At 47.8% G+C, this 19,303-nt stretch overlaps 1 long non-coding RNA gene across 1 annotated transcript in view; it reads right to left on the bottom strand.

Moving 5' to 3' along the window:
• Positions 1 to 15,221, bottom strand: part of LOC144166100 (uncharacterized) — a 66,420-nt gene extending 51,199 nt beyond the window's left edge. The window contains exon 1 of the long non-coding RNA XR_013321571.1: positions 15,079 to 15,221. This is a non-coding gene — a long non-coding RNA (uncharacterized LOC144166100). The remainder of the gene's footprint in view (positions 1 to 15,078) is intronic.
• Positions 15,222 to 19,303: the final 4,082 nt, after the last annotated feature.

Genomic DNA, 19,303 nt, shown 5'->3' on the forward strand with positions numbered 1-19,303 from the left:
TCCCAAACGGCTCTGCATTACCAAAGCGCATTTTCCTTGGCTTCTGCAGTTATCCCGTTGAGGAATACTTGGGTACAGCAACCCAGTGCTTCAAATGTCAAAGGCACGGTCATATTGCGAAGCACTGCAATGGGCCCGTCCGATGCAAAATATGCGCAGGCCCGCACTCGTACAAAGACTGCACTTCGCGCGCGCACCCTCGATGTGCGAAATGTGATGGACCGCATCCTGCAACCTTCGGTGCCTGCCCGAAGAAAAAAGCCGCCACTCTTGCACGCGCAGTTGAGCAACTTCAAGGAAGGGCTCCCAAACAACGCGAGCCGCCCCCAAATCCAGAAGTGGTTTGTGCAACACCCAGCTCCACTCCGGGTTCGCTTTCACACACACAAACGCAACAACGAAAAAGTCCTATGCACGTACTGTTCGAGAAAGCCCCAAAAAGCCCCAGCCTGAAGAGAAACAACAACCTACACGAGCCTTTGTTACTCCTGTGCTACCCATTGCGACTCAGCGTGCAACCGACCCACCAGCGGAGACCCACGCTGCTACTACGCAAGTCGACTTGAGTAAAGTGATAATTCCCCTGTTATTTGCGGCACTCAAAGCTCTTATGTCCGCCTTACCATCCGCAAGCGTTTTGCCTGAATTTGCTGCTATCATGGCTTTGGAACCTCTGCTAGCAGCATCTTGCTCCCTACCTGGTGTGCCATTCACCATCGGGAAACAATGACGGTATCACCATCGCCAAAAGTGTCATTGAACAGTCCCCTAAAACGATGCACCATTTTCCAGTGAAACGCTCGTGGTCTGAGGTCGAAGCTCGGTGATCTACGTCAGCTTCTTCACACTTACCGATTCCCATTCGTTGTCATTTCAGAGTCACGAGTAGATAAGAATTTCCGCTTGAGTGGTTACTATTTCATCCACTCACAACGAGTAAGCGGTACAAGCCGGCTTCTTATCGGGTTCCGTACTGACGTTCCGGCAGTTGAAATTCCAGTCTCACCACACAAAACAAATGAGTACGTCAGCGCAACTACAATTATTGGTTCTCAGACTTTCACATTTATCGCAGCGTACTTACAACCCAACGCCAAGTTTGATGAGACCAGGCTGGACAACCTCCTCACGTCGTCTGACAAGCCGCACAATATCTGTGGGGACTTTAACGCTCTTAATGAAATTTGGGGCAGTTCCCAGACAAGCCTACGTGGTGCAAAACTCGCAGACCTCCTAATTAGACATGGCATTGAACCACTAAACGATGGCAGCATTACCTTCCTCAAATCCCTCAAAACAACCAGCTGTATCGATCTATCATTCGTCACTGCTGGCTTTTCCGCAACATTCACGTGGTCCACAGACTTAGAGACAAGAGGAAGTGACCACTACCCAATTTTGATATCAACTCGTGACTCGCACTCTCAGACTTACAAAGAACAGGACGCGTGCACAGACTGGAGAGCTTTCGTGGAAGCCATACGAACCTGCATTACGGCAGCGACTCGAGATGACGAAATTATCCCAGCGATACTTCACTGTTTTCGGAATTCCACATGCTTAAGAACAAAACGCTGGAATCAACCCAATAATGACGCTGAGTACCAGAGATTATGTGCCATTCGTCGCCGTGCGGAGCGAAAAGCCCTCCGTACAAAATCTCTAGAAGATTTACGAGCTTCTAGAAGGGCTCACAGAAATGTAATGCGTCACCTATACAAGCTTCAGCGACAACGGTGGAGGAACTTTTGTGCAACATTAAATACTCACACACCGTTGACGCGCATCTGGCGTGTTGTCAAAGGGTTACGCACGCAACCTAAGCAGCTGCGCCCTTTTGTTGCCCTCTCACTGCGCGAACACTCCTCTTTGAAATTGGTCGCAGAGGAATATTGCAAGATTCTCTCCTCATCAACGCTGAATACACTTCCACCTGTTAGGCCTCCAGAATCAGCCGTTCCAGCACTGGACCGGCCTTTTACATTACAAGAACTGACAGCAGCAATCTCCGATGTAAAAACCAAGTCGTGTCCAGGTCCGGATGGCGTTAGTTCCGCAACCTTGACGCACTTGCCTCACAATGCCCTACTCCGTCTCCTAGAGTTCTACAATTCTTCTTGGGCGAGTGGTACGCCGCCCTCTGATTGGAAGCTCGCCCAAATTACTCCTGTTCTAAAGCCTAGCTGGCCGCCCACGTGTTATTCCTCTTTTCGGCCTATACCTCTGTTGAACTGTATTGGGAAACTGATGGAGAAGATGGTACATAAAAGAATGTCCTGGTTTCTCGAAAGCCGACGCCTTTACCCGCAAGAAATGAATGGATTCCGTAGGCACAGATTGTCTATTGACAATATAATTGCCCTTATCTCGTCAGTCGAGGAGCAATTGGATTCTAGCCGCATACCAATCACAATAAAAGCTGCCTACGACTCTGTCACACACACAGCCATTCTAACTGCTCTTGCAGTACATGGCTTTGGAGGAAGACTCTACGCCTGGATCGAGGATTACCTTGCTGGACGTCAGCTTTTCATGCGGACTTCGAATGGTGACGCATCACGTTTGCCCGTCGAAAAAGGTGTTCCACAAGGAGCCGTTTTAAGTCCACTGCTATTTAATTTGACTCTCATAGAGCTGAAACGGTGCCTACCGCGGGGAGTTAACGTCACGATCTACGCAGACGACATTTGTATCTGGCACACAGCACGCTCCCGACGCACCACTCAGCAACGTCTCCAGAAAGCTCTCTTCTCCATTTCAACCTACCTTGCCGCCCGTGGACTTCACCTATCGCATGAGAAAAGCGTTGCAATGGCGTTTACAAGGAAGCGCATGGATCAGTACCCAATTTTGCTGAGTGGACGAGCCCTCCCGTACGCCCGGACCCACAAGTATCTTGGCGTAATCATCGACCGTAATCTCTCCTGGTCGCCTGACATAAAAAGACTGTGTGCCCGCATCTCTGCGACGTCTCAGGTTCTGAGATACCTTGCCGGTTCCCGCTGGGGCAGCAACTGCGGGTCGATGCTACAGCTTCACAAAGCTTACGTCGATGGCCTCATACGCTATAGCCTTCCCTTACTATACCATGCAGCGCCTACTAACAAAATGAAGCTAGAAGCGGCTCGACGGAACAGCCTGCGAATTTGTCTTGGACTACCCAGAGGTTCTTCGGGTACCGGGACCATCGCTGAAGCTCGTTGCTTGCCTCTGGACGCACTCATGTTACAGGAGTCGCTCCGTGTCCACTACCGGCATCTACTTCAACCTACACCCCACTGTCTCAGCAGGATCACTGCGGCCCAGAGTTCTGGGTTCGGAGATGCTATTAGAGCTTTGTGCCTTCCCAAAACGACGCAACCACCGCGAGCAATGCCATCTCAGTTTCCGCCCGGGACATTAGCGTCTACTCGTATAGGTTTAGGCATCCCAGGGATGACATCTAAGAAGATAACGCCTCAGGCTGCACTGCTCCAAGTGGCGTTGGACTACATGAACAGGTTTCATTCCACCAGGGTTCATCTTTTCATTGATGGGTCTTCGCTGCCGCAAAGTTCCATCTCTGGACTATTCGTCCCGTCGACTCGTAAACTCTTTTCCTACCGTTTAGACAGACCAACGCCCTCGACATCAGCTGAACTACACTCCCTCAAAGGGGCAATCCGGTACATCCTACGTCAAGAGCCCAACGAATGGACCATATTCACTGACTCTAAACCTGCCCTTCAGTGCCTCCTTAAGAGCGGCAAGCACTTCACATATGAACTTGCCGTTCAAGATATTCTCTATCTACATCACCTTGCAGTAGGCGCTGGGCACAATATTGTTTTTGAATGGGTGCCTGGTCACTGGGATAACGGGAAACCAAAAAGCTGATGACGCTGCCTCTGCAGGCAACACCTGCCGAAATATACGAAGAACATTTTTTACCAAACACGACGCTTCCACCATGGCCACACGTTACGCCCTTTCAGAGAGAAACAGAATGTGGTCAGATCCCACCCACCACCACAAGTTTCTCTACTCCCTTGACCCTCAGCTGTCGTCAAGACTTCCTCACCAGCTCCCCCGTCATCTAGAAACATTATTTCATCGGCTCCGACTTAATGCAGCTTACACCAACAGCTACCGCTTCCGCATTGGACTATCTACCGCCTCCAGGTGCAACAACTGTGCATCGGAAGACACAATTGAGCATCTTTTACTCTACTGTCCTGCCTACAAGGACTCTAGATCAACTTTGCTACAGAACATTGCACGCATAGGTTATACGCAAGGACCAGTGACCTTAAAAACCCTTTTAGGGCCCCGGCCGTCTTCTTCTCACCAACGCCTAGGCCTAAAATTTCTGTTTTCGTACCTCAGCGACACTGGCTTAATTCAAAAACTTTAAATCTCTTCACTCTGAGACTTTCGCTGTTGCCCTTTTACTTAATTTCGTTCGTCCCTCTCTCAGCTTGCATCTCTTTTCTGCCCTCCTCTCTCTTGGGCCTTTCTTCATTTTCCCCCTCCTCTAACAGAGTAGCATGAAGGCGATTTTGTACGCCGGCTAAACACTCTGTTTTCTAATAAAGAGCTTCTCTCTCTCTCTCTCTCTCTCTCTTCCGGCACCACCAAGGCATATTTGGTAAAAAAAGGCATTCCATTTGTATGTTTCGATATCAAGTCTCAAAACAATGTAAAAAATACCAGGCGAAAAGCAAAAACGCCCGTGTGTGCGACATTTCGGCGCACGTAAAGATCCCCAGGTGGTCAAAATTAATCCGGACCCCTCACTTCGGCGCGCCTCATCGCCTGCGTTGCGTCGGCGCGTTAAACCACAAGTCAATCAAATCAAATCACAGTATTGGTTATGTCAGTGTGTGCTGAGGTCCGTCGTGAGGGGTCAATGGTGAGGTCTTTAAGATGGCGGAAGAGTGTACTTGTGATACCATCAGCTCCGGGCGCAGTATGGCGGCGGAGCGTGAGCAACGCGGCTTTCACTTCTTTGAGAGTGATTGAGACATTGAGTTCGTCATTGGTTGTGCCAGTGAATTCAGCCTGTTCAGGAACGTCTGGTGCAAGGGGGATGTAGAGTTGTGTAAGTCTGCTAAGAAGTGTGTAGGGGTCCTGAATAATTGTGTGTATCGGTTGTACCCGACCATTGGTGTGATGATTGAATATTTTGGGATTAAGCAGGTCGCGTTGATTGGCCCAAGTGCGTTCAGTAGAAAGCGTTCCGTTGAGGGAATCACACAGCCTCTTCCAGTTGGTTGGGGTGAGGGTATGTGGGTGTTGCTGCATGTCGAGGTGGAGACGAGCTAGTTAACGCTTGAGGTTGCGGTTGTGCATCTGCTGCCTCCAGCGTTTTTCTATGCCAGAGTAAGCTTCCCATAGGTGCTGCATGCGGAGGTCAACATATAAGGATGGGCTAGAGGGGCCCACAGGTTGTTCATATTTGGTGCGGGTGGTAAGTAGTGCTTCACGTAATTCTTCTAAGGCGTCGGAATCCGCCGACGGGGTCTGGGGTTTTGCGGCTGTCGTGACGGAACGCATCACAGTTCGTAATCGACTGTTGTTTTTATTTAGCGGGGTGGTTGGTTAGAGGGGGAAGGGCGGGGTCAATAACGTAAGGGTCGCTGCGTAGTGTATGTGGTAGTATTTTATGTTTTGCCGAGAGCATATTACAAGAAAAGCTGAGGTCTGGGTGGTTGTCTTTTTGTGCGCAGTTCCCAACGCGTATAGGGGTAGAAGGGTCAGTGTACGTGGTGAGTTGTAGTTGTTGCGCAAGTTCCAAGAGAAGCCGGCCTTTGCGAGTGGTTCTCTTGTAGCCCGAAGCAAGGTTGTAGGCATTAAATTCTCAGCGTATTCCTATAGGGTCCTTCCCAGCAGACGTTAGTGCTTGTTTCAAAAGAAGTCCAAAGCTAGTGTGTTGGTCTTTAGGGTGCTTTGTATAATAAGAATGTGTATTTTGGCCTCTGATGGTTTTGGGGGTAGGATGATGGCCAGGGGGCGTGGGATCGGTGAGGTAAGGATATGAGGGGTTGCCAAGAGCATGCGTTGTGTGAAGATTGCGACAGAGAGGTGTAATGGGTAATTATGGGCAGTGTAATTGAACAGTTTTGGGAGGGTATTTACCTTTTGTAGTGCTATTAAGGGAGGTGAGGGAGTGAAGAAGTGCTTGGAAATTTATCCGATTTTGTATGAAGCCGTGGCAGTTGCACTACACCATATAACATGGTGTTTCTTATATTTCTGTGTCATGGTTGATATTGGCTGCTAAGGGCACGCTATCTTGTGAGACAGGTGGGGGTGTTGGAGTGAGGGTCCTAAATTGCGTGACCTATTTGAGGAGCTCATTGTGTAATCCCTGTACTGTCTGCTTTATAGCGGCTATTTCTCACTGTGGTTGTTCTTTGAGTGTAGTGAAAGCATTTTCAAAATTCGTGCGGAGGGTCTGAATTTCCGAGCGGGTGGGGTAGAAGTAGTTTGGATAAGGGCCTTATGTTTACTAGGTGGCTCCGCTTGTGGGGCATCAGGTAGGCAGGTTGGGATGGGGGCTTCAGCTTTCACAAGAGCATTTTCTTGGGCGAGCCGCTCGTTCTCGTGTTTGGTGTGGAGGAGTTGTGAACGGAGGTCTTGTATTTCTTTAAGCATGTTTCGCATTAGAATAATCAGGTAGGAGGCGGGTGGGCGGTATTAGGAGGGAGAACGAGTGGCGGAGTGGGGAGCAGGCCTGCCGAGCGCACCTGTCCGCGGACGGCTTGACTGTAGATGCCGGGTATGCTTGGTGGTCGATGAACGTCTTAGAGGGTGGCATTCCGCGGATCTTGGCCGTAGGAGACCATCTGGGCATAAGGGGGGGACCGCTTCTGAGGTTGGAACCGTCGGTGGAAGTTCGCAGAGCACGTTGCGTGTGCGCCTTACCACACTGTGCAAAGTGTTGGCCCAGATGGCCTTCTGGGGGGTTCAAATTGCCGCAGCAGGAGCACCTTAGGGACGGTTGCGGAGTGGGACAGATATCTTTGCGGTGTTCGGTTTTCCAACAAAGGCACGCGCTTCGGTCTTGTGCCGGAAGGGTGTGCATCTGTGCATGGTGGATTGATAAAGACTCCACAGAGGGACCTTTATGCCATCAAATAGATTTTGAGCCATTATCGATGCGTTTATAAGTTTCGCCTCTGGAACGCGAAGGTCTGGGTTGAAGTTGCAGATGTTGTCCCGCACTTTCTCTGGCCTGTCTTCTTCCGGGATGTTTAAATTAACCCAGGCAACCGTGTTGTAGTGTGCCGACACATGTTCAGCCAATTCGTAGTAGTGCCCCCGAATCACGAGCTTGCCGCCGCATTCTTCATCATGCGATCACCGGATGGGGGGCTAATGAACATGAAGTTGGCAGTCTGCTGGATGCGGCAGACTGCCACTTCATGGACGGGGTTTAGGGGTACGCCCGATTTGTGCACGACGGCATCCGAGAGATAAGATTGCGCCACTGACCTCAGGTCCAGTTCACCATGCGGGCGCCGAACGATTTTAATATCCGTGGCCAGTAGTGGCGAAGTGGGAGGTTGACGGGGGGCGGTCGAGAGCCGGATGTTTTTTTGGGGCGAGGCAGGACAAGAGTGAGAGGGTGTTCTTGGTGAGGAATTTGCAGCGTCGTTGAAGCCTCGTTGTATGTGACACATTTAAGCCAATCCAGGTTGGCTGAGTTTTGTGGGGTCGATTTCCTCTCCTGCCACAGTAACCTCCATGGTGTAAAGGGGTTCAAAGGGCCCGCCGTGGCCGACGTGTGCACCTGCGCTCCTACGCTGGCGATTGGGCCGGGTCGAATGTGCTATGCCTGAGTAGGCATAGCTCGCTGTGCGGTGTGGCAGAAACTTCAAAAGGCTGTAACTGCCCGTTGAATGACCCGATGTCCCTGAATTGGTGTCTGTGGGATCCGTAGAGCTTTAAGGACCGGACGGTACAGGGCTGGTGAGCGGTGGGGCAATTGAAGCAGTGAAACTGGCGTTCAAATGCAGAGCCGACGTGAAGGAACTGCTCATCGCTCCGTCCCTTGGCGGGCTTTTTTTTTAACGTGGTGTAGGCAACCCAAGTCAACACGTCGTACAAAGCATACGCCACCGACAAATTCATTCCGCAGGTCTCCGGTTTCCCGCAGCCCGTGCAGGCCGCGGTAGAACGAGGACTGTAGGCGGGTGTGAGTGGCCCAGAAAAAGACGCGGTCTGTGCTTTATCGGTAATCTGAATCGGAGACCGTCATATGATTTCAACGGACACCTCTTGGGTAAGCGTATACGCTGTGAGGCAAAAAAGGGCCCAGCTCCCTGCGAGGGGGACTCGAGTAAATGCGTCGCATAGGGGGTGGGTGTATTGCGTTAACGTTTAGTGTTTGGGGAGTTGGTGGTAGTGAATGCGTTGTATCAGCAGCTTCTTGACGTAGTTTGAATTAGTCAAGGATATAAGGCGCGTTCGTAGCCTCCCATTCTGGGTCGGTTTTGTGGTGCAGTGGGAAGAGCACCATGTATCTCGCGTTCCGCCCACAGGTTGTGAATGCGTTGTATCAGTATCTTCTTGGCGTAGTTTGAATGAGCCAAGGATGTAAGGCGCGTTCGTAGCCTTCCATTCTCTGTCGGCTTTGTGGCGCAGTGGGTAGAGCACCATGTACCTTGCGTTCCGCCCGCAGGATCGTGGGATCGAAACCAGGCGCCGGTAAGTATTATTTTTTATATAGTGTAGGGGGAGGGATGCGGACCTTTTGTTGAGAGTGAGGAGGGTAGCGTGATGCGGGAGAGGAGGAGTGGGGTAGCGGGCGCACCTGGAACGGCTGCTGCGGACGCCGAGGCACGCCAACGCCGACAACGCCGGGTGACATCGTGAGTTAAAGAAATGCTCTGCATTTAAAACAGTGAGTTGGTACGCATTCCTGATATCAATAGGCTTATACACAGACACACACCGTCTGGAAACGAATACGTAAACTCGAAGGAACACAGACACACAGTCTGATATTCATCAGCCAGCAGGCAACACAAGTGAAGGTCGGGCTAGTGAACTAGAAAACTATTTTGAACGTGTGCGTAGTTCTTCGCACTACACATGTATATTCATGCAACATAATATCTTAGAAAAAACTCTTTGCACGATAACAATGATTGAGACACCCTTTATAACTTTCTGTCATAGGTTCACACGCTGAGGGTAGCTCTGAGCACTCGGAAGACTTCAGGTACATGAGCGGAGACACTCCTGAAGCACTCCTACACTCACACAGCACAATATGGCTTTCGGGACGTCTCTACTGGCCGTCCCTGAGGGAAAGACCCATCTTCCCCAGAAAATAATTTTCTTGTTGCCTTGAGAAGCTTTTTATTCAAGCTTCCTCACGAGATGATAATTTGGATAATTCTGTACTGTTTAGAGTACAGTGGTCCTCAGGTGAGCTGGTAGGCATGATATACGGTGGAGTCACAAGCAAACAATCATAGTCTGGGCCTTGAATGATACATCAGCGATGTTTTTATACATAAAACAGTTTTGATTACCGGTGTTATTCGACCTCAAAAAGGCCTATAACATTGCTTGCAAAAATGGCATCCTCAGCGACGGCAAGTGATGCGGTTTTTTTGGCAACTTCTTGAAGACTCTTGCAAGTTACCTGTCGGAAAGAACCTTTGGCTTCATAATTGGTATTTATGAGCAATTTGCAATATGTATGTGCAGGAAAACGGCGTCCGTCAACTTGGAGTTTTGTGCTGAACATTTTTTTTTGCGAAAATGAACTCACTGGGGATGGCACTGCTACCAAAAATATCATTATTCTATGTGGACGATGTGCATCCTGTAATCTGTCCTGTTGTCGCCGTAATCTGTCCCTGTCGCCCGCATCCATTTTGCATCATGTCCATCTAGGAACGCCAAGTGTAGGTTGAGGTCAATAAGCTGGCTTGCTTGGACGAAAAAAATGGAGTTAATTTTATTACGGCAAGAACTGCACGCGTTGCATTTTAAAGAAGCACGGGATCGAGGAGAATGTTGATAGTGAACGCAGCGGTGACTCCATTCCTCTAACAAAAGGAACTGAAATTTTCAGGCATGGTGTTGGACATAAAACAACTTAAACGTAAATTCATAAACACAAGCAGCGTTTTTAATGTTATCCTACTACAGTCAAATGGTACAGATAAACATCTGCTTTTAGGCATTTTTACAAGCTTGGTGGGGTCTCGCTTGGGCTACGGGAGTGTGGTATATGGATCACTAACAAAACAGCACTAAAAATGCTAGATCCACTGCTGCACCAAACATGTGCCTTACGAGTAACGCGTTCCGTAGCAGTCCAGCCCGAAGTCTGTGCTTCTTTGAATGTAACAAGTGGCGTCTCACACACCAGCGAACGTAGGTTAACCTGAGATATGCCTTCAAAATTTTACCAATCACCCACCATTTATTTAGGCCAGTCTTTCACGATACATGCCCATATCGGCAATTTTAAAATTGCTCAGCCACTTGTCTTTATTATCCGAGTAGAGTAAGGAAGCATCTGAACTTGGCATGGCCTTTTTGAAACCCTTTAAAGCGTCTTGTACCAGTCTTTTTCCGCCGTGGCAGCTCCACGCAGTGACATGTGCCCTGCCTGGTATTGAAATTTACAAATACTGCGTCCCGAAAACTGATGTATTCGTTTCTTCCGGAGAAATACAGGAGCGAAGAGGTTTTTAGCGACTCATTAAAAACTCTCTTTACTATGTCGTGTGCTGCGCACGGACACGATTTTAGGGTCCGTAGGACGCTCAACGTCTAAAGCAGCAGTTTTACAACCAAAGTCTATGGTATTTTTCTTGTTCGAAATCAGGTAGTCCCACACGAAATTCCCAAGTATATCATTTTCATAGATTCCGAGAGCGTTCTATTTGGATTATTATCGAGCAAGTCTTGTGGAAACTGTTATTGCTGTAGTGTATAAAACCACAATGTCACCATATGCGTAAAATTTTGGAATAACCGTGTGCTGGGTGTCAGGCCCTTCTTCGGTCGCCCAGAAAGAGACCGCGGATAAAATGGCCGCGGCTGCTGTGGCACTTGCGGGTACAGTGACCATAACAATACTTCCCTCCACCGACATGAAACCACGCATTAAGAAACACCTTTATAAAACCTGGCAAGCTGAGTGGAGTGAACAGACAGGCAAGAAAAACCCGTAACCAAACCATACTTAGGAAGATGTACTAATGACTCACACAGCAGTCCAATGGAAGTTTCGTCCGCTAGATTAGAGATAGGCCACCCGCATGCGACGTGCTCCCGTCTGGTCACTGGCTCTTCAACACCCCTATGTACCACGTGGGGAGATTGGCTATCCACAATCCTTATGCTCATTTGATGCCGGGGACTCGACACAATACGACGCAAACGCTTCCCACAACCATTGACACCGACAAACTCCACTACACATATAAGTCTTTTTATTTCACTATCCCGTGCTTCCTATTAGTGTGTTTTAGCTATTTTTAGAACTTTGATTTTTACAGCTCGGTCTATATATTCCACAATCATTTCCTGTCCATATTTGCCAGCTCTTTTTAGTAGTTTTTATACCGTCCGTCATCTGCTTCAACTGCCACAATTTAGTTTCACGTTACAGGACTTTATCTTCGTATATATAACTTTCTGGGTGCTCTTTGCCCAAGTTGGCCTTAGGGCACTAATAAACAGTTACCATTACAACTATTCATTTCAATTTTATTTACCTTTTATTGCGTTAGGAATAATGAGGCATATGGCAATTCGGCAGTTATGCGGTCGCTCTGCACACCCACGTCAATCCGTAAACTGTGCAAGCGCGAGGACATTACATAACGACGCAACGGAGAGACCTGCCTTCTCATCAACCTGACGTTGCTTGGGTGAGATCAAATGAAAGCGCAGGGTGCCATTCGCCTCCCGTCATTCGCGTCACCGCTTGCACGAGCTGTATAAAGGAGTCTTTCGCGAGTGCACGGCGCAAAACAGGAAGCTGGTGCAAGGCGTACGCATCGAGCCAAGCCCACGTTCACAAGTGAGAGGGTGGAAATGCCCATGCCGTCTGAAACATTCCCCAATTGGTTTTCAACTTATTTTGTTGTCTTTGGCAGACATTGAAAACAAAAATGACGTTCTGTATATGCCAGATTCGGGGGCTTAATTGTGGAACAGTTTTTTAAGGGGCAACGTCCCCGTAATCATTATTGAATTAGAGCTGAAATGGACGTATTTCCGATTACTGCTTCATTGAGCCATACAATAACCTTGTTAAGGTAGTATTGATGTCCCCGCAGACCAGCTAAAAATGATAGGGGACGCTTAAAACTTTCTATGAATAGGAACTAGGAAACCTACTAGTACTTTCTGTTGGCTGCTGTCGAACGCTGTGTTGAACTTCCCGGGTGCGCTCGTCACCAATTAACCAGTTCTCTAGGCAGCACACTCCGAAGCTCGCTTTGCTTCGGAGTGTGCTTTAATCCCCGCTTTAATCCCCGTGAGCATTAAATTCGCCTTCGCCGGTATCATCAGCGCTCAAAACAGCTCGCATTGCAGGTAGGGTAGAGGCCTACGTTCCTTTTCGGATTCTTCCATTTTTCGGAGTAGCCTTTCCTCAAAGCCATTTTTTACGATAATCCTCAACACTGGTGTTTCGCTTTTCTTGGTCCCGATTCCTGACTGACGCTCCAAGCCTCCTGCAACTTCCAGTTTTTAAGATCCCATTTCTCTCCATCTTGCAGTGCACATTCTTTAAACATACACATTTAAGGCTTTTGCATTTAACAACAGTATATCTACTCGACGTCATCATGAATGAATATAAAATTTGAAATCGATAAAAAAACGCAATGAATGTCAAACCTAGCAGTCTGGAAAATGTGGCTCATATAATAAATGCGAGCATTAGAAATTCTCGCGCATATTTTGCACATATTGTACAAGAACTTGTGAACTCTTAAAAAATTGGGTTCTGCTAAAAATGCCGGGAGCCTGGAAAAAGCATTTCTTGTATCACTGCTGAAACATGAAAATCCTCCAACCTCCAAAAATAATTATACACCCGGAGATCTTACGATCATACCAGTTCTCTCACCGAAATGGTAGAACTTGTAGTGATTACCAGAAGCTTTGCCTTAAAATCAAAGCACATTCCTCATGTTGATCGGTATGGTTTCCAAAAAGCACACTCAACCCTTTCTAGCCCGCCTCAAAAATACCACACGAGATGCATTTCGCACAAAGGCTGCCTGGCATTCTTTGATTGACGGTGGGCCGGTCCGTACGTAACTGAGTTATAAACCAGCACGGGAAAGGAGACAACAGAAATGGTGCAGAGACAGGGTGCTCTGTCTGTGTGCCCTTTTCCTAGAAAGGGCATTTCTGTAGTCTCGTTTCCCGCCCTTTTTTAGCTCACCTCAGTGAAGTCATTTTATGTGCCTCCGCATTGAACATAGCCATCTAACACATAGCTTCTTTCTTATAAAAGAACATGAACTGAGATGTGGACAGCGAGACCCGGAGCTATGTGTGATCGAAACATTACTTTTAATTTTAGATTTTGAACTCCAGAGAAAAAAAACGTTTTCCGCAGTTTTACAACGAACGCATTTTTGACCGAGTTTGCGCCTACGTGACAAAGCTCTTGTCAAAATTTCCGCAGTTTATAATTTTCAAGCAAAGCAATGCTCTTAACAAAGCTAAACTGCTGTAAACCAATAGATTATATTGTACAAAACAGACACAAAACCTGCTTTTTGGCGCGTGATGACTTTTTTGCTCCGTGCCATTAAACCCAACACATCAAACAAACACACGACATTGGAAGAGGAAAAGCGTGACGTCGCATTTGCAATATGATCGCAATGTGGCCAACACACAACCTGAATCTGCGCTGCGTTGTTTTATACAAAATAAACGCATGAGAAATGGGCCCGTGGCGCAAACAGTAGTGCTGTCAGTGATGCTAAGTAGAGTACAAATCTTCCGTATGTGCACAGTCGCCCCCGAAAGCGGGCCCAAGTGTGACAAGAGAACAAATTCATTTTTTGGATGGGGCTTGGTCAGATGACAAAAGCTACACCTATGATTTTAGACGCACCCTCAGGGGGGGGGGCTTGCATGATTTGGACAAATAAGGATCATTCACGTCCGTAAGGATCTACGGATACGAGTGTTTCTCTTTTTCACCTTAATTATGTAACGACCGTAGCATCGGGAGTCAAGCCCACATCTTCCGGCTCACCACCACAATGCCTCTGACACTGAGCCACCACGAGGAATATAGTGGGAATTGAGGCTACGTGAAGGGCAATGAAACTTACAGTAATGAAACGCCAAATAGGTACCTACAATGTATCGAACACGAGCGCGTCATCGTATGCAAAAACCACGCAAATATCGAGTACGATACCTTGTGAGAATGCGATATGCGGCAGGCTTTTATGAGGGGGTTTAAAAAGGTATCCGAAGGGAAGTTCATCAACAGTTCTTTTGAAGTGACATGCTGTCTATGGGATATTTGTGGATCATTGGTTATATTACCACGGTGCGGCGCAGCGGGTTATCCACCGCGGTGACATGTTTCCGGGAAGAAAAGCACGTCCTTCATTGCAGTCGGTCCTCCGGCGGCAGGGATTCCCTCGAAACATGCGAAAGTGCCTCTTTTGGTGTTATGTGAAGCCCGCTTATATGTCGATGCCCGAAACCATCTCTTGCCGCAACGTGATCACGGCTGGGGTGGTTTAGCTTAATGTCCGCTTTGCGCACAAGATATGCTTAGTGTGCAATATGGGAGTTACTTTGGTGTATTTCATCTGGCAGCGAACGAAAAGTTGTAGACAACAAAATTTTGACATACTGCTCGCGTGAGATATACGACCACACCATCAACGTTAACATGTACTTCCAAACCTCGAAGAACCCATGGTAGGTATAATGCTGTAAAGAACATTCTGCGTAACATTGTCGAACACTTTAGTCATAACGTAGGTTCAACATATTTACCGAAACATACTGCTTTCCCCCTAGAGTACCATAAAAATATTTTTGTCAAATTTTATGAATTTTAAGATTTCATACCTGCAAGAGACAACATGAAGAGGAGGCATACATGAGACGCCAGCATAGTTCTTTGTACGGCGTATACCAACGTCAAGTATAAGTAGCTTTTCTGCTGAAGTGAAGTGTTTTCAAGAATGGGTAAGATGTCAACTGTTTTCTACAACATCGTCAGTAGGTCCCTTCTTTTTATAGCACCTATGGGTCATCAAATTCAGGGGGCGTGGTTTTGGCATGGCCTGTCTTTCACCTACGTTCATTATTATTCAGCTTTCTCAAGCGGCTGCTGTTGGTTTGATTGTCATTTGCTAAGCTTTGCTGAAGTGGTGTTGAATTCCAGTTTATGCACGAGTGCCCCAGCAAGTGGATTTGTAGGTTCATATTCTGAAATTTTCATCACATTCCCAATCGTTTATGCAAGCAGAACAGCAATGATAAAATAACCTTCCGCTAAGGTAGAGAATTGGGCGAGTTTTAAATTCTCATCAGGGTGACGGCAAAAGAAAACATAGACAAATGGAGTGTGAACTACACAAAGACTCTAGTACGACTAAGTTTCTATACCAAAGGCACGGAGGATCGAGGAGCTCACGTAGTGAGTTAAACGATATATGCCGCATATTTTTTCGCCATGGTTTGCAATCTCTTCGACGGAGAGTCCATTAACAATTCTGTCTCAGTAGGTTGTGGTTATGGAATATTTGTGGTTCATTGGTGATATTCTAAACATCTGAATTCTGATGGCGCCTGCGATGTTGTATGTTCCACTCCCTTGTCGAGCGGGGACACATATAATGGCCAGACAGAATGATGCCTAGAAGTTGGTTGAAGAGAGCCCGCTTGTACCGGGCTCGCAGCTTTTCCTCCATTGCCGGTAGTACGGCCGGAGCCGAGACCAACCGCGCAGTCGTGGTGATGAAATACAAAGGCCAGCAATCACGGGCAATGGCGAAGCATACAAGATTACAAAAAGCGTAGACACGTTCGTGAATCACCCCAAATTTGCACCAGCAGATGTTGCGGTAACGTTCCTAGAGACGTGGGTAAGAGTGTTTGTGTGAGATACGTTTGAGGGGCTGTATGCAGTCTTTTATTTATTTTTGTATAAGTATGTTTTGTTTTTTAATAAAATTCTGATATTGCTGGTGTCGTTCACACTCTTGTCCTGTGTTTTCGTTTCCGCTTAATATAGTAAGCATAGGGCCAGGAAATTGCGCCAAATGACTAACCTGAACGTCCCGAAATTTTCGCGTAAACATGAAAACTAGGTGCTTAAGTTTAGATGTACGTGCCTGAAAATGCTAACGCAATCTGGCGCATTCTAACCCCACAAACCTAACAATCGCAACGTAACCGATGTCAGAGGGTTGTTTCTCTTGTTTTCTATTCAAATTTCCAGAGGAGGCAGCGCGCCATATATCTATTTACAAATAAGGATTTCTCACAGATCGATGCAGTGCAGGAGGAGATGAATAACAATGAAGAAAGTCTGAACTAGCAGAACAGATGAGTTGGTAGTCCTATTGTCCCGAAACGTTGCACATCCAACTTTTTTTATATTCCCCTTGTAAAAGACAAGAACAAAAAGTTACACCAATCTAAAGAAGTCATGAAGGGCATGGCAATCAGGGGGTTCGATCTGTGGGTTCTTGCACCAGTTATCAGAGGACGTGGGGCGTCAATGCAGACAAACCTATTCACAGTTTTGTGTAGAGTACCGACACGTCCAGAAGTAGGTGTGTGTTCAAAAGGGTTAAGTGGTAAAGCAATAGCGTGTGCCAAAGGCGAAACATTCCGATGATCACGAAGATAGATAAATCTTTGTGTTAACTGGTTTCAGTTGCGCTGTATTGCCTGCGCCATGAGACCACCATAGCGTATTCGACTGGAGCCCATACAAAGGTTTTGTAGGCGGTTAGTTTACATGCGTGAGCTTTAAGTTTTAGTGTTCATTTCAAGTAAGCCAGTTTCCAAAGCGTTGAGAGCGGACTTCGTGTATATATTGTTGCCAGCTTACAATCAGCGAGAACGTGATGACAAGGTACTTGATATCCTTAAAATGCTTCATGTATTCCCAAACAAAAACGGAGTGTTTGCTTCTTCTTTGGAAACTGAATAAATATGGTTTTCGCAAGGCTAATACCATTTGCCACGTTGAGCTTCAGATACAATAGAACAAAATAACATCTAACCCTTCCCCTAAAGACACAAAGTGGGCACGCGAAGTGTGGTGCCAGTCCCTGTAACCCAAACTCAAACTCAATACCCGAAACCAACTCTTAAGCCAGCCCAAACCTATTCGAATTCAATCAAAACCAATACTCAATCACCTCCAACCCAAACCACGTGTCATAGTTCCAGGGGAAATCGCCAAGGTTCATATGGATCACGTGGGCGAACCGAAGACGGGAAACGAGGGGACGACAGATGAATTTGGCGCCACGCTGGTGAAGAATAGTGAAACGCCGCGAGTAACACGTGTGGGGCAGCGTGCAATGGCGAAGAGAAAAGCGCGCCGGATGCGGATAGCCAATGGAGGAGTGCCGCTACTGATGGGAGCAAGTACTTAAGCGCGGGAGGAGAGGACTGAGAAGGTGGAAAGACAACAGCAGGAGCAAGCAGAATCAGAGGTGGATGGTCTGGTTGTAGCTGCAACAGCGACGGTCCCCCAGAAAAAAAACTTTCTCCTGCTACGGCGGCTACCACAAGAATAGCCACAGAGAGGGAGAGAGCACGTCGGGATGCGCCGAGCCGACGCCGTTCTTACCACGACGTAGCGCAGGGACGCCGGCTACACCACACCGTACTGCGGCTACCACCGCTTCTTGGACACACTGCGTCATCGCCGGCAACCGGGGTAAACCAAATAAGAGCATGTAGTGGTAGGACAGTGGGTCAGAGGTCCTTGCATAAGACGCTGTACACACGGTCTCTAAGAAGTTTCAATAATTGGTGATAGGTGGTTAGATGGGCTTGAATTTGACTGTGTAGAAACTTTATAAAACCATGCAGGTTGAATAAATGTTGAAGCCAAATTTGCGGTAGCTGTAGTTCTTTATAACTTCAACTAAAGACTAGAATAACTACTAGAAGGACTGCACAAGGTATTCTTTCCCTTCGAAGATTCGGTTTATACTCCGAGATTACTCAAACGAATGGCGCTGCACCTGAGCCGGTTACAGAAGGCAGCAGTGCAGAGCCAAGTAGCGAGATTTCTAAGCGCCTAGGACTGCGCCCAACGTGTGTATTAGCGGTCTCAGAATATGTACGGAGATTGAAGGATAAGACAGTCATCCAATAGAACAGCTATTGGGCCAGGAAAAAAGGTTCCGCGAACATGAGTGAGCAAGCACGGTGCAATGTTGCGAGGAAATGCGCGGGCCCTTTCAGAAGTGTACAAAGGAGATGCCTCATAAGGGCCTAATCTCTAAACTGGTTAAAATCCTAGTTCGCGGAGAAAGCCAGGGTAATCAGAAGATTGCGTTAGCTAACAGGCTAATGCACAGGCGACGGGCCGAGATCCGATAAGTAAATAAACATTTGGCGCAGCTTACACTGCTGGTGTAACTGGAGAAACACCAGATATGGGGGTCGACCACGCTACTGCCCATTATGACAGCTGGTCCCAGCACAGAGGGAACAGCCGGATCCCAGCATTACAAAGCCGTTTTGAGCGGCCCTATAAAGCAAAGAGACTTAAAGTATGTAGTACCGCGTTTTATTTAGTAGCAATCGTCGTCATCTGTTTCTACGTCGTTTTCCGACGGCACAGCCTAGTAGGGCCAATCCTCTGGTACGGTGTTTTTTTGTGAGCTGGTCCAACGGCCACTTTTCAGTAAGGATTGTGAAGGGTTTCCTTGACAGATTAATCGTCTTCGTCTTCGGCATGCCGGTCCCATGACGCGCCAGTCTGTACTCGACAACGACATTGAATGCGGGACCTACTCATGTGGCGTAAGGTCATGCCCAAGCCTGGGCGACGCCGAGAGGTCACAGCGAAGAACGGCACACGTGCGACCCGCCGCGGTGGCTCAGTGGCTAAGGCGTTCCTCTAATGAGCACAAGGTCGCGGGCTCGATTCCCGGCGGCGGCGACGGCTTTTCTGATGTAGGCGAAAAGCGAAAACGCCCGTGTGTACGAGATTTCGGTACACGTTAAAGATCTCCAGGTGGTCAAATTTAATCCGGAGCCCTCCACTGCGGGGCGCCTCATCGCCTACGTTGCGTCGGCGCGTTAAACCCTACAG

Source organism: Haemaphysalis longicornis, unplaced genomic scaffold (assembly GCF_048455015.1).
Source record: "Haemaphysalis longicornis isolate Haplotype H1 unplaced genomic scaffold, Haemaphysalis longicornis Haplotype H1 scaffold_16, whole genome shotgun sequence".
In the NCBI taxonomy this organism is placed as follows: Eukaryota; Metazoa; Arthropoda; class Arachnida; order Ixodida; family Ixodidae; genus Haemaphysalis; species Haemaphysalis longicornis.